Source organism: Stegodyphus dumicola, chromosome X1 (genome assembly GCF_044657685.1).
Source record: "Stegodyphus dumicola isolate Sdum_Otavi_A_Nest chromosome X1, ASM4465768v1".
NCBI lineage: Eukaryota > Metazoa > Arthropoda > Arachnida > Araneae > Eresidae > Stegodyphus > Stegodyphus dumicola.
The window spans coordinates 121923268-121935086 of NC_140780.1; positions in this window are offsets into that span (position 1 = coordinate 121923268).

Here is an 11819-nt window from a genome sequence, read left to right on the forward strand (position 1 = left end):
CACAAAACGTTAAAAAAAAGTCCTTTTAGACGTAATTTAAAATCTGAAACCTTTCAAATTTTTTATATTTTTTTTAATAATTTTTTTAAAATTTCATATCCTAACATAATCCTTTTGTGCTTTTAGTGTTGTTATTTACTGTTATTACAACTCCTCTTACATTTATATTGAAGTTATTTTAATTCTATATGCAGTAAGTAAGTCGCAACCTCAACAAATCGCTAACTACAGTTACAATCACAAACACAGTTAGTCATTTAATTTCTTTAGATGGAGTGGCCATGTCAGCGCAGCGTACCGCCATCACCTCAAAACATTCAGTGGAAACCTACGACTGAATGGGCGAACACTGAAAGTACAAATCTATTCGGAAATACAGGAAATCCTCTGTAGGACCCCCGGATCCGGTCCATTTTGGACTTCTGTGTCGGATTTTAATTCTATATGCGGTAAGTAAGTCGCTGGAGTAGCCATATCAGCGCAGCGTACCGCCATCACCTCAAAAGCATTCAGTGGAAACCTACGACCGAATGGGCGAACACTGAAAGTACAAATCTATTCGGAAATACAGGGAATCCTCTGTAGGATCTGGTCCATTTTGGACTTCTGTGTCGGATTTTAATTCTATATGCGGTAAGTAAGTCGCAATCTAAACCAATCGCAAACTACAGTTACAATCGCAAATACAGTTCGTTAAATTGTTTAGATGGAGCGATCATATCAGCACAGCGTACCGCCATCACTTTGCAGCGGTTCTCAGCCGGTAGTACCACTGGTGGTACGCAAGAGGTGGTACGCGAAGAAGCAAAATATTTTTAACTATTAATTTCAAAAATTAAAACCCCAACATCCTGATTGAGTTTTTTTCTCTAACACTCGTAAATTTATGCGATCTCAGCTTTGTTCAAGAGTGGTGGTGGTAGTAGTATTTTGCAGGATCCGGTCCATTTTGGTCTTCTGTGTCGGCTATAACGAATGCTCATTTACTTAATGAAGTTACTGCAATCAAGGCTCTTGTAAATATGTTAAAAACTGTTAATATGTAAAACTATGGAATATGTTTTATTAATATAGTGATATTATTAAAATTACAATAAATTAATTATAAAGATAGGTAGAGTTGAAATGTAGAGAAGAACCTTAGGTAAATTTATCTTACACTTAAATTTGCGAAATTATAAGTAATAATATTTTAAAACACAGGAAAAGGATCTTATGTACAAAGAAAAAAAATTATATTTAAAAATTTAAATAAATTAAAAACCTGTAAGCTTTCAGATTTTACATTACGCCCAAAGGGGCGATTTTTGTGTTACATTTATTTATTAAATATCATGTTCTTCGCACTTAAACCATAAAATTCAGTTCAACAGCAACGTCGAAAAAATAGTTTTAAATGAGCATATCTTTAAAATTTCCAATACAGTCTCGGGCGCTGGAGATAAAAATGTCCTCCCCCCGTACAGTGTTGCCATTGCTCGCTTTGAAATCGTTGAGTTTGTTAATCAAAAATTTGTTAAAGTTTTACAATAAATATGAAATCATTGTAACTCTTTTCTAGAATTAAGAGGTGCCAAAGTGGTTTTTTTAAACTAAAGCGGATTCAATCCCTCCTTCCACTATTTAAGATTTGATAGCAGAGGCCACTTTATCTGAAAATAACTAATGATATTAAAAATATTTCGAAAGAGTTTAAACTCCTTAATTCCTTCTGAGTGACATGAGTTCATATTTACAAAATCTGAAACAAGGATTTTCATTTGATTACAAATAAAAAACCCTGCTTATTAGCTAAAGCGGTTGTTATTTTTCAGTGATGATTGGTACTTAATAGTATTACTTATCGAGAAAACTTTCAAAGGAAATAAGCAAATTAAAAACAAAAGTGCTAGCTAGTCATTTAGCCAGATTATGTTTCGGAAGTTTCAGTATTTAGCAGTTTTACCCACTTTTAAAAATGAACTTTGCAAACTTGGTGCCCGAAAATTCAGCAATTTCCAAAATTACATGTGCCAAAATTTAAGATATTTCTAGTATTCAAAATTGCAATTAAAGAAAGGAAAACTGCGTACTTACGAAAATCAGAGAATACCTTTTTATATCTGAATTTATACACCATTTCAAAAAATAGATGATGAAACGAAAATTTCTTAGCAGCCAGATATATTTAAAGGTTACATATATGCAGAATACTCCTTCTCAAATGCTTTAGAACTAAATTTCAAACATTTTAATATTCCAGACAACAGGTAAATGCAAGTCAGGTTTGGAAAAATAAATAAAGAACAAAAATAAGTTTTAATACAAAATAAAACAATAATGAAATACCATTAAATAAACATACATAGCTATTAAATTTAATAACTGTAATTAAATACATGGGTTTCAAAGGAGTGTTCGTATACAATATTTTTGTTTCGGAAGGAACTGTCCGGTATCAAATTATTTCTTTCGTTTTTTTTTTTTTTTTTTTTTTTTTTTTTAAAGTTGATATGTTGAATAAAGTTATAAAGTTGACTGTAATACTTCCGGAGGAAAGCTTGGGAACTAAATAAATCTATCTATCTAAGCGAATCTGATGAATTTGATGAATCTGTTATTCGAACTAAGCGAGCTAGACGAAAGTTGATCTAGCAGAAAACTGAATAGTATCATTTAACTAGCAGGAATTTATATCCAGAAATTTATTAACGTGCAGTAATTGCCGGTTATACGAAACTGACTAGAAATCGATTACAGAATGTGAATTTTTTATAACCAAGTTCATATCAATCAGTTTGCCACCAACATAGTTATCGAAAAAATTCCGTCATATTTGATGATATTTCTTTCGTACGTGATGAATGCTAGACCTATTTAAAATCTGCTTCATACGTTGAGTTGTTAATCTACGTGTCTCACCGTCACCACCGGTCTTGTTCCGGTGGTGACGGTCTCACTCATTGGCTACAATGGAATGACAAAGCCGTATATCAACAAAGGTCTTTTTGAAACATCTAGGCCTGCCAAATCGGAGTTGTATATTATAAGTTAGTATAGCAACTGAAGTTACAGTATGGAACAATGCAGATTATCTCAAACTTCTCATAGTGAACTACTCTTCTGATCAATATTGTGAGATGCTAATATTTAATGGCTAATATAATTGTAAAAAGCTAGTGTTGCATCTAAGCAGTATTTCTTCTAGCTTCTAGCGTTTAACACTCGGTTTGCATCAGCCACACACAACCATTTTCAATACAGTTCGCCGCTCTGCATTATACTCTCAATTTGACTAAATGCTAAGAGTTCCTCCGCTAATTATAGCATGAAGGCTATCTGCCTAAGGGAGGTTTGGTTTAGCTGATCATGGCAAAGCACACTAGAGCTATCTGCCTAAGGGAAGGGATGTCTCCGTGGAGGACTTCAGAAAAATTGGCTCGTATTTATGTTATACATGGAGAAGACCATGAAAACACTTATGTAGCTAGCCCACTGGCTGGCATTTGAATCCAGATCAAACTACCAGTATTTAGCTGTTTTATCGTTCAACCGCTGGTGGACGATCGATCCATTTGGCAGATCTGGATGTCCGAATTACTTTAGAAGCTCTAACGTCGGATATGCCATAACATTCTGATAGTAGTTCAAAGGCGATAAGTGAGACACGCAGAGGATATCTCAACTGGTGAGGCAAAATTTTGAACAAGTATTCTTACATATTAGAGGTATCCCATGACTTGCATATGAAGTTCGTCTATAAACACAATTTGTTCTGAATCAGTGTATTCTATTATCAATTTATTTTTAATGTTATAGATTTCGTAATTATTGTTCGCGAGTGTATTTCAAGTTGTCTATTCATAGTAGTAATGCTATGCAGCTTTGTAATTAGTCATTTCTTTGTATCTTGCTTACACAACAGAATTTAGATTTGACAGCTTTTCTAATTTTCTGAAAGGAGATGCTGAAACTATTTTTGTTTGATCGAACACAAAGATGTGAGAATAGACGGCAAAGAAAATGAATGGATGAGCATTTACACCTATAGTTAATGAACACCAGCAGTAATTTTTTATATAATAGAAATTTTTAATTCTGAAGAAGTAAGGGATCGTGTTTAGTTAACGGGTGTACTCATACAGCCTCAAAAGACTCCTGGAGTCAATATACAAAAAATTAAATGTCAATAAGAAATACACATTTTTTTTTTTAATTAATCATTTTTCATGTTTAGGTTTTGCAGTCATAATTTTGTCAGTAATATCAGTAAAAACTTACTTTAAATTGAAATAATTTCCTGCAATGAGAAATCTATGTAAAACTTAAATATCTGTCCAAAACACATGACAGATATTTCTGCTTTACCCAGATTTCTGATTTACTGATAAAATACACAATTATACAGATTTCAGACAGAAACAGAGAATACAGAAACAGACTTTATACAAAAAATTATAAAAAGTCACATTTAACAGATAAAATATTAAATGAGTCTTTATAAATGCGCATAAATATTACTTAGAATTACTCAGGTTACATTGAGATTTGAAAGTACTTCATCATAATTTCTTGTACACGGTAAGTTATACAGATCATTGCCTTAAATTAGAAAAAAAAAAATCAGTCACTTCATATTTCATTGAAAATTTGTTGGTTATCCTTTAAAAATTCATTCAGGCAACACCTCTGAAACTATTACAATTCACCCGCTTTTAGACATGTTAGCTAATACAAATATGTCTGCCATTGTGTCAAACCAGTTTTCCTGTCAGGTAGTAGGGAAAACTTGGAATATTCTCTACTTCTGTTCTAAGCTCCTTAATCGGGCATACACACTTAGGTAGAGAATAGTCTAATTTATGTAGACCGGGTCCGTTCATTCTGAAATATAAGAGATGCCTAAAGACTTTCCTTTGAACACTATATGTAATTATACTGTATGATTCACTACCGCTCTTTTTTTTTTAGAGGTTTCTCAAAGATGAATAGGTATCAAATAGCCATGCAGGGTCAGAGACACCTTCGTCATATGCAAGTGTGCACGAAAAACGAAAACTGGGAGAAGAATATAAATGACGAACATTACTTTATTCACCAGAAGGTAACAATTGCGATGTTCAGAAAAATCACAGATGGTATTCGAAGTTTCAGCCGCCGATTGCAATACAAAGCTGACATCGGCGCCGAGTAGATTCATGAACGTTTTGAAATATTCGGGTAGTCCGGAAGACGGCCGCCACAGCGGTTATGCAGAAAGTATGACAAGATCCTCCTCACTGTCGGCAGGTGTATCGTAGGCCATACATTTCATATGATCCCAGAAAAGGATCCAGAGAGAGTAGGTCCGTCGATCGTGCAGCCCGATGAATGATATCAGCACAGCTGATCCACTGTTATCCAAATCTCGCATTTAAGTGCTCCGGAACATCATGGCTGAAATAGGCTGGGTCCCCATCATGCTGGAACTCCATATCTTGGTATAGCGACTGGTGATCTGTTGATCATTTAAAAGTTTAGGAAAAACTTCCTGCACAAAATTCTTATAACACCGCCCGTCTAAACGAGCAGGTAAGATCGTATATGGGCCTATTAAGTAGTGCCCCATAATTTTGAAGGGTCCAATAATGACAGTAAATCAGTGCTTTGTTGCAAATGTTCATGCAGCATAGAAGTCCTTCATTGTTCATACATCGGAGTTATGTGCATTGCAGCGACTTTCCGTAGAAGTATACCTCGTCTGCGAATAAGACTGAAGCCGGAAAAAGGGGATCCGCTGCACTCTTTTGCAAGATACCATTGAGCAAGAGCAACCCTCTGTGGGTAATCATCTGCCCGAAGCAGCTGTACGCATTCGTTGTTCATGGTATGGATGCAATTGGTTTGAACTCAGGATCCTCCAGACGGTGGTTTTTGAAGACATTAGGCTGCTATCATATATCCATTTGTTTAGGAAGAACAACTCTTTGGAATAATTTTTCTGCTTTGTCACAACAGCCAATCACCGCAGATAACTTTGGGGTTAACATGTAAAGGGAAACTGGTTCTCCATTGCAAACAAGTTGATAGCATTCGAAGCTGATAGCTGATTGGTCCAAACGAACAACTTGCAATTTTTTCAAAACGAAGGAACAAATCGCGCGTCTTTCTTTCTATAGTAAACTAGGCAGAAAAGTTGCCCGAAACAGTCGTTCGTATGAAACAAATGCATGTATGATATGGACCTTAGCGATTGCTCATGTACTAAGACCTGGAGTTTCTTCTGCATGACGAAGCAACATCTCATAAATTTCAGAGGTCCGTACCTTTCGTCTCCGAATCATGGCACTCCTCTCGAAAGAATTCATTTCACATAAGCTTTGATGCAACCATGTAAATGTTTGGTGTACGCCTCATCGGGTGCACAGCGGTTCCCCCGATACAATCAACAGTTCCATATGTCAGATGCATAGGCGCTAACTGCATTTATGAAATCTTCCATCATTGTCGAATGACTGTTTTCCTGGTTTCCCAACAATACCCTCTGTCGTGTTACGATTGCTTTTCCGACCCCGCATTACTTTCTGATTCCGATTCGTCTTTGAGTAAACTATCCCTTCCAGAATTTTGTATACGTGGTAGGGAATTTCCTTGTATAGAAGAGCTAAATAAATTTATGCCTCTAACAGCAAGGTGTAATTGAACTTGCAAAAAAACAATATACTAAATTTCATCAACAATTAATGTGAACTATAAAACTCTTGCCCTATTTTTTAAACGAATCATATGCTCCTCAATTATGAAAGAAAAAACTTAGAGTGGCGCATATTTTGTATTAACGTCGACTGAATTTGAAAGAGGTCAGATACAAGCTCCTGCCTGTCAAGTGCTTATCCAAAATTTACTCCAATCTAAGACTAATATTTTTGCCCGATTTTAAATTCTGTACCAGCGAATTTCTTGCAAGTTCGATCATATGCTTTTGTGTCTAAATGCTGTCTATACTGCATTAACATGGATGTTATTACAAACTAGGCGCGTCACCTTATCGCAGAATGCAAATAAAATGATTTATTTTATTGGCTTTTATTGAATTAAACCTGCTTACTTCAGTGACCCTCTATAGTTCTGTACTGTTCTTTTACTTTATATATCTAATATAGCTAATAAATGTTCAATATTATTAATTATCACCCATTATTTAAGGGAAACATAAATATTTATATCACATACAATGAGACTGTTATTTGAAGCTAATAGCAAGCAGCTTTGCAAATTATTAATGTTCAATTTAACGATACAAATTAATTTTCCATATTTAATAAACCCATTCTGTTTCTAGAAAATCTTTATGAAAAGTAGACGCCTTCATCACAGCTAATGTTTATGCTGTCTCAGTGCTATGTTAGATGGAGCAAGGATTTTCGCACTGTTTTCAGTAGGAAAAGAAAAAAGAATGAAAATTTGTTTCAGTAATTAGCCCAGAAATATGCTTGAGTGATCACTGATAACTTAGCTATTCTTGTTTTAAAACGGCAAAAAATAAATAAATTAATTAAAAGTTTTAAAAAAAGTAATCTTGAATTTGAGAAAAGGTTAATTTCGTCTCACTTCACCGTCTGTAACTGCTGCTGGCCACTTATTCCACATTACCTAATAACATAATCCTATTATTTTTTCTACATGTGTTATAACTTTATTTTCATTAATTTCATGTATTTATGGAAACTTGAATATTTCACAATCAAAGTTCGCTTACTGAAAACTTTTCCTATTTGCAAAAGTTTTGAATTTAATATAAATATGGTGAACTATCAGTGAAATCAGTTTTCAACAAAGTGCTTTTAAAATGGCAGCCATGCAAATGCAAAATTATATTACCCTAAATACGCTGATATTTATCACTGTGTTTCTTTACATGACTAACTATATTTATATAAAGGTTAGAAGTAATAATTACTGCTTAGTTAACTATTTTTAAATAAATGTACATTTCATTTTACTATTTTATAACTACTTTAATAATTATTGGTGATACCTATTTCACAAGCAAACCATAAAGCTTCTCCTGCTTTGCATCATGTGTTCATGATTTACCGCAAGAAAAGTTATGATTAAGCCTAAATTAAAATTTTACCATTTTATGAGCCTAAAATAGAAACCTAAGTCTATTTACTTGGCTTAGTTACTGGTTGGTTCTAATACTCTTTAAAATTCCCTGATGATATTAAAAAGAATTAGTTCTAAAGTAATATTACATTAAAAAAATGAATTTGGAAAAAAATACTTGAAGAATCAGTTTGATAAGTTGTTAATTTTGAGCATCACTGTTTTTGAATTCTGAAATGAACTAAAACCAGAAAATTTAATACTTGTATTACTACCATGTGTAATACCTCGTATTAATACACATTTAGTACTTGTGTTACTATTTTCAAAAAATACCTATCTTTTATAGTCGAAAACAATGCGTATCAAGAACGATTCCTGAAATTCAAGGCTAAAGGCATGCGTACTTCTGGTGGAATTATAAGCCCCATGCATAAAAAAAATTAAATATGAAATTGTTAATCAAATGTAATTACATAGAATGCAAAACAGTTCCTTGGTATCTGCATAAAAAATTAAATATGAAATTGTTAATCAAATGTAATTACATAGAATGCAAAACAGTTCCTTGGTATCTGCATAAAAAATTAAATATGAAATTGTTAATCAAAAGTAATTACATAGCATGCAAAGCACTTCCTTGGTATCTGTATTTCTAAAGTTGTTACTAGTTATATATATGGCGTCGGCAATATCATACTAAATACTAAGGTATACTTTATAAACTTCTATTTTAAGGTCTTGGAAATTTATCAGGAATTAGAATTGGACCTGTTCAGCAGCAAAAGATGAATATAAGTAGGTAAGTAACACAAAGCTGAAAAACTGAATGCTTCCGAAGTATTTTTAAAATACACGGTCAAGAAATTGAGATTCTAATCGAAAAGAGATTTGAAACTTGCTTCAACATCTGAAGTTTTCAGTTGTCTGTTGTAATACATAGTGATTAAACAAAAATTAGTAATGAAAAAATCATTACATCATTACATTAAATTCACTTTACGGGTAGTTCTATTATATTTATTTATAAAATTGTGGCAATCTAATGTTCGAGTTAATCTGTACTGTTAAGTAATCCACGTCATGTGGTTTATGTAAAAACTGCTAGCGCGGCAGTGAACTTGCTCACTTCGCCCTTAGCTGCAGCATAGGTTGTTTTGAATTTTAGTTTAGTGGTTTTTGTTATTCGTTCCGTTATTTCAGTTGTGTTTAAAGTTATGGTGTGTGTGAATAAAAGTTATGTTTAAAGAAAAGGAGTCATGTCAATTCAAGGATATACACCAAGCACATAACCACCACACCACCATAAAATGTTAAACTTGAATGTTTGCCCCTTAATATTAATTAAAATCCCTTTTTTTTTTTTTAACTTAATACGTGCTCCGCCCTCTAGGCACTACACGGAAAGAGAAGTATGCGCCGTGGGGGACTTTTTAAGGGAAACGCTCGTATGCCCGCATGGAAAGATGTTGAAAACCACAAAAACGCTCATGCAGCCAGCCCGTTCCGCGGAACAATCAAAATGCTTAATGGTTCTTTTTTCATCAAATTTTAATCAAAATGCTTAATGGTTCTTTTTTCATCAAATTTTAATAAAAATGCTTAATGGTTCTTTATGTAATGAAGTTGTGTCAATGTATTTTTGTTTTGCGCGTTATTTCGATTTACGCAACAATCAGTAATGTACACCCATATTTATTCAGTGCCAAAATAAAGATTATAACGTTGTATTCTCTCTTGGCTAACATAAAATGTACTTGACATCGGACGTTATCTGCTGCATTATCACCAAGTCCTTTAAAGTACTACAAAGCTAGGAGAAGGGTCCTTTATTAACTCAAAAAAAGTTTACAGTCGGCGCCAACTCGTGCTGACAAAAGCCAATACTTTTGGCTTAAAGCAAAAGGTAATGAATAACTTAAAAATTCACGAATTAAATATAGCCTAACGGCTTCACATAACATAAAATAACTGTTAAGTAAATTAAATAACACCCTCCCATAGATATATTAAAAATTTTTAACATGGAAAATATTTATTGCACGTCCTCTAGTTTATGAGTACTAGTCTTAGTACTAATTCAGAAGTCAAACAACAAAAATCAGCGTTATATTTTCAAAATTTTCACAGTCGAAACCCATGCAATCACAAAATGGCGGCCACACCACGTGAAGAAAAGAAAGCAAAAAATAAGCCTGTTTGGGGCTTCTATAATTAAGACACAATAACACGCCGAATTCACAGTTACTGTGAAATTTCACAGTAACTGTGAAAATTTTGAAAATATAACGCTGATTTTTGTTGTTTGACTTCTGAATTAGTATTTATTCAGCGTGTTATTGTGTCTTAATTAGTACTTACGAAACGAAATTTTTCAGATCATTTTCCGTCTTGCGTTGCTTCCATGCTTGCGCCAGATACCGACCGCAAGCGAGTTCTATGCCGATGATGATAATTGACTCAGCAGAAGAGTATAGATGTACTTGTACGGTGTAACTATTGGCATGACAAAGGAAAACAACTGCAAACACGGAATAGCATTGGTTTCTGAGACAACAACAGCAGGAAGTCTGTTATATGACTTCCTGTTGCAAGTTTTACTGCTACGTAAGGCCGGGTTTTTAAAAAAGGCAGGTGTAGATTTTTTTCTATCCATATTTATGAAAAGAACATGTAAACTTGACATATTTTTTCAGATGCTTAAAAATACACATAATATGTTATGTATTCCGTAAAGCCTCTGATTAGGATCATTATATCTATTGTTTGCGACAGCGAAACCCAGCTTCAAATAATTTTCTTTGGAAAAATAAGAGCTTTTAATTTTCTTTGCTTTCAGATACTACGAGCGGTATCTATCAACTAGGCTTAGTTTTGGGCCTAGTTACATTTAGTGATGGCTGTAGAAATGAAATTTATTGATTCAACTTTTGTGCCTGAGCCAAAAAATTTCCATGCTAATGATCCAGTTATGACTTCCTATTTCCGTTTCGCGTTTTCGGTATATACAATACCGCCCGTTCTCCAATATTCGGAGCGTTAATTTGGATCCCCGATCACGAACACTCGTTTATTTCACACAGCCTCAAATTCGCTTCATGCAGCTACGATACTTGTTATCAACCTCTTTATAAGGTTTTCCCACTGATTTTAAATTTCACCTGCAATTTATAATGATTCCCAATTTTTAATTTATTCGTAGAGGTTTTGCAATTCTTATTTAACTTAAATGATTTTCTATTCAAAAGTGGGAAAAAAAAAAAAAAAGCATTATTGTGTTTTATATATTTTAAGATGTTTGAACATCAACAAGCACGTAATTTGTTGAGCAAATGAATCTCAATAATAACAGAAGTTTCGTTTCTATTAATATTGAGATTCATTTGCTCAACAAATTACCGGAGCTCGTCTTATTCGGTATTTTGGTGCGCTCTGGCTGGCATTACGATTTCACTTAAAAGCTGAGATGTACCAGAACCAGGCTTTGGCTGAATTTAATTTCTGATGGTAGCGAAATGTTTCATGTCTTAAAATAGATGCTAATAACGCACTGATATCGCTAAATTCATCCACGCATTTCTTTTTGCAATATGAAAGAACTGACCAAGCCAAAAGAAAACTTTTCTTCAACATAAATAATTAACTAGCTAATTTTCTTGTATTAAGTAATTTGAAATATGTGTAGCTTTTTATCTTTATATATACTGTATATATCCTGTATATATTAATAATAAAATTAATTCTTTTCTTTC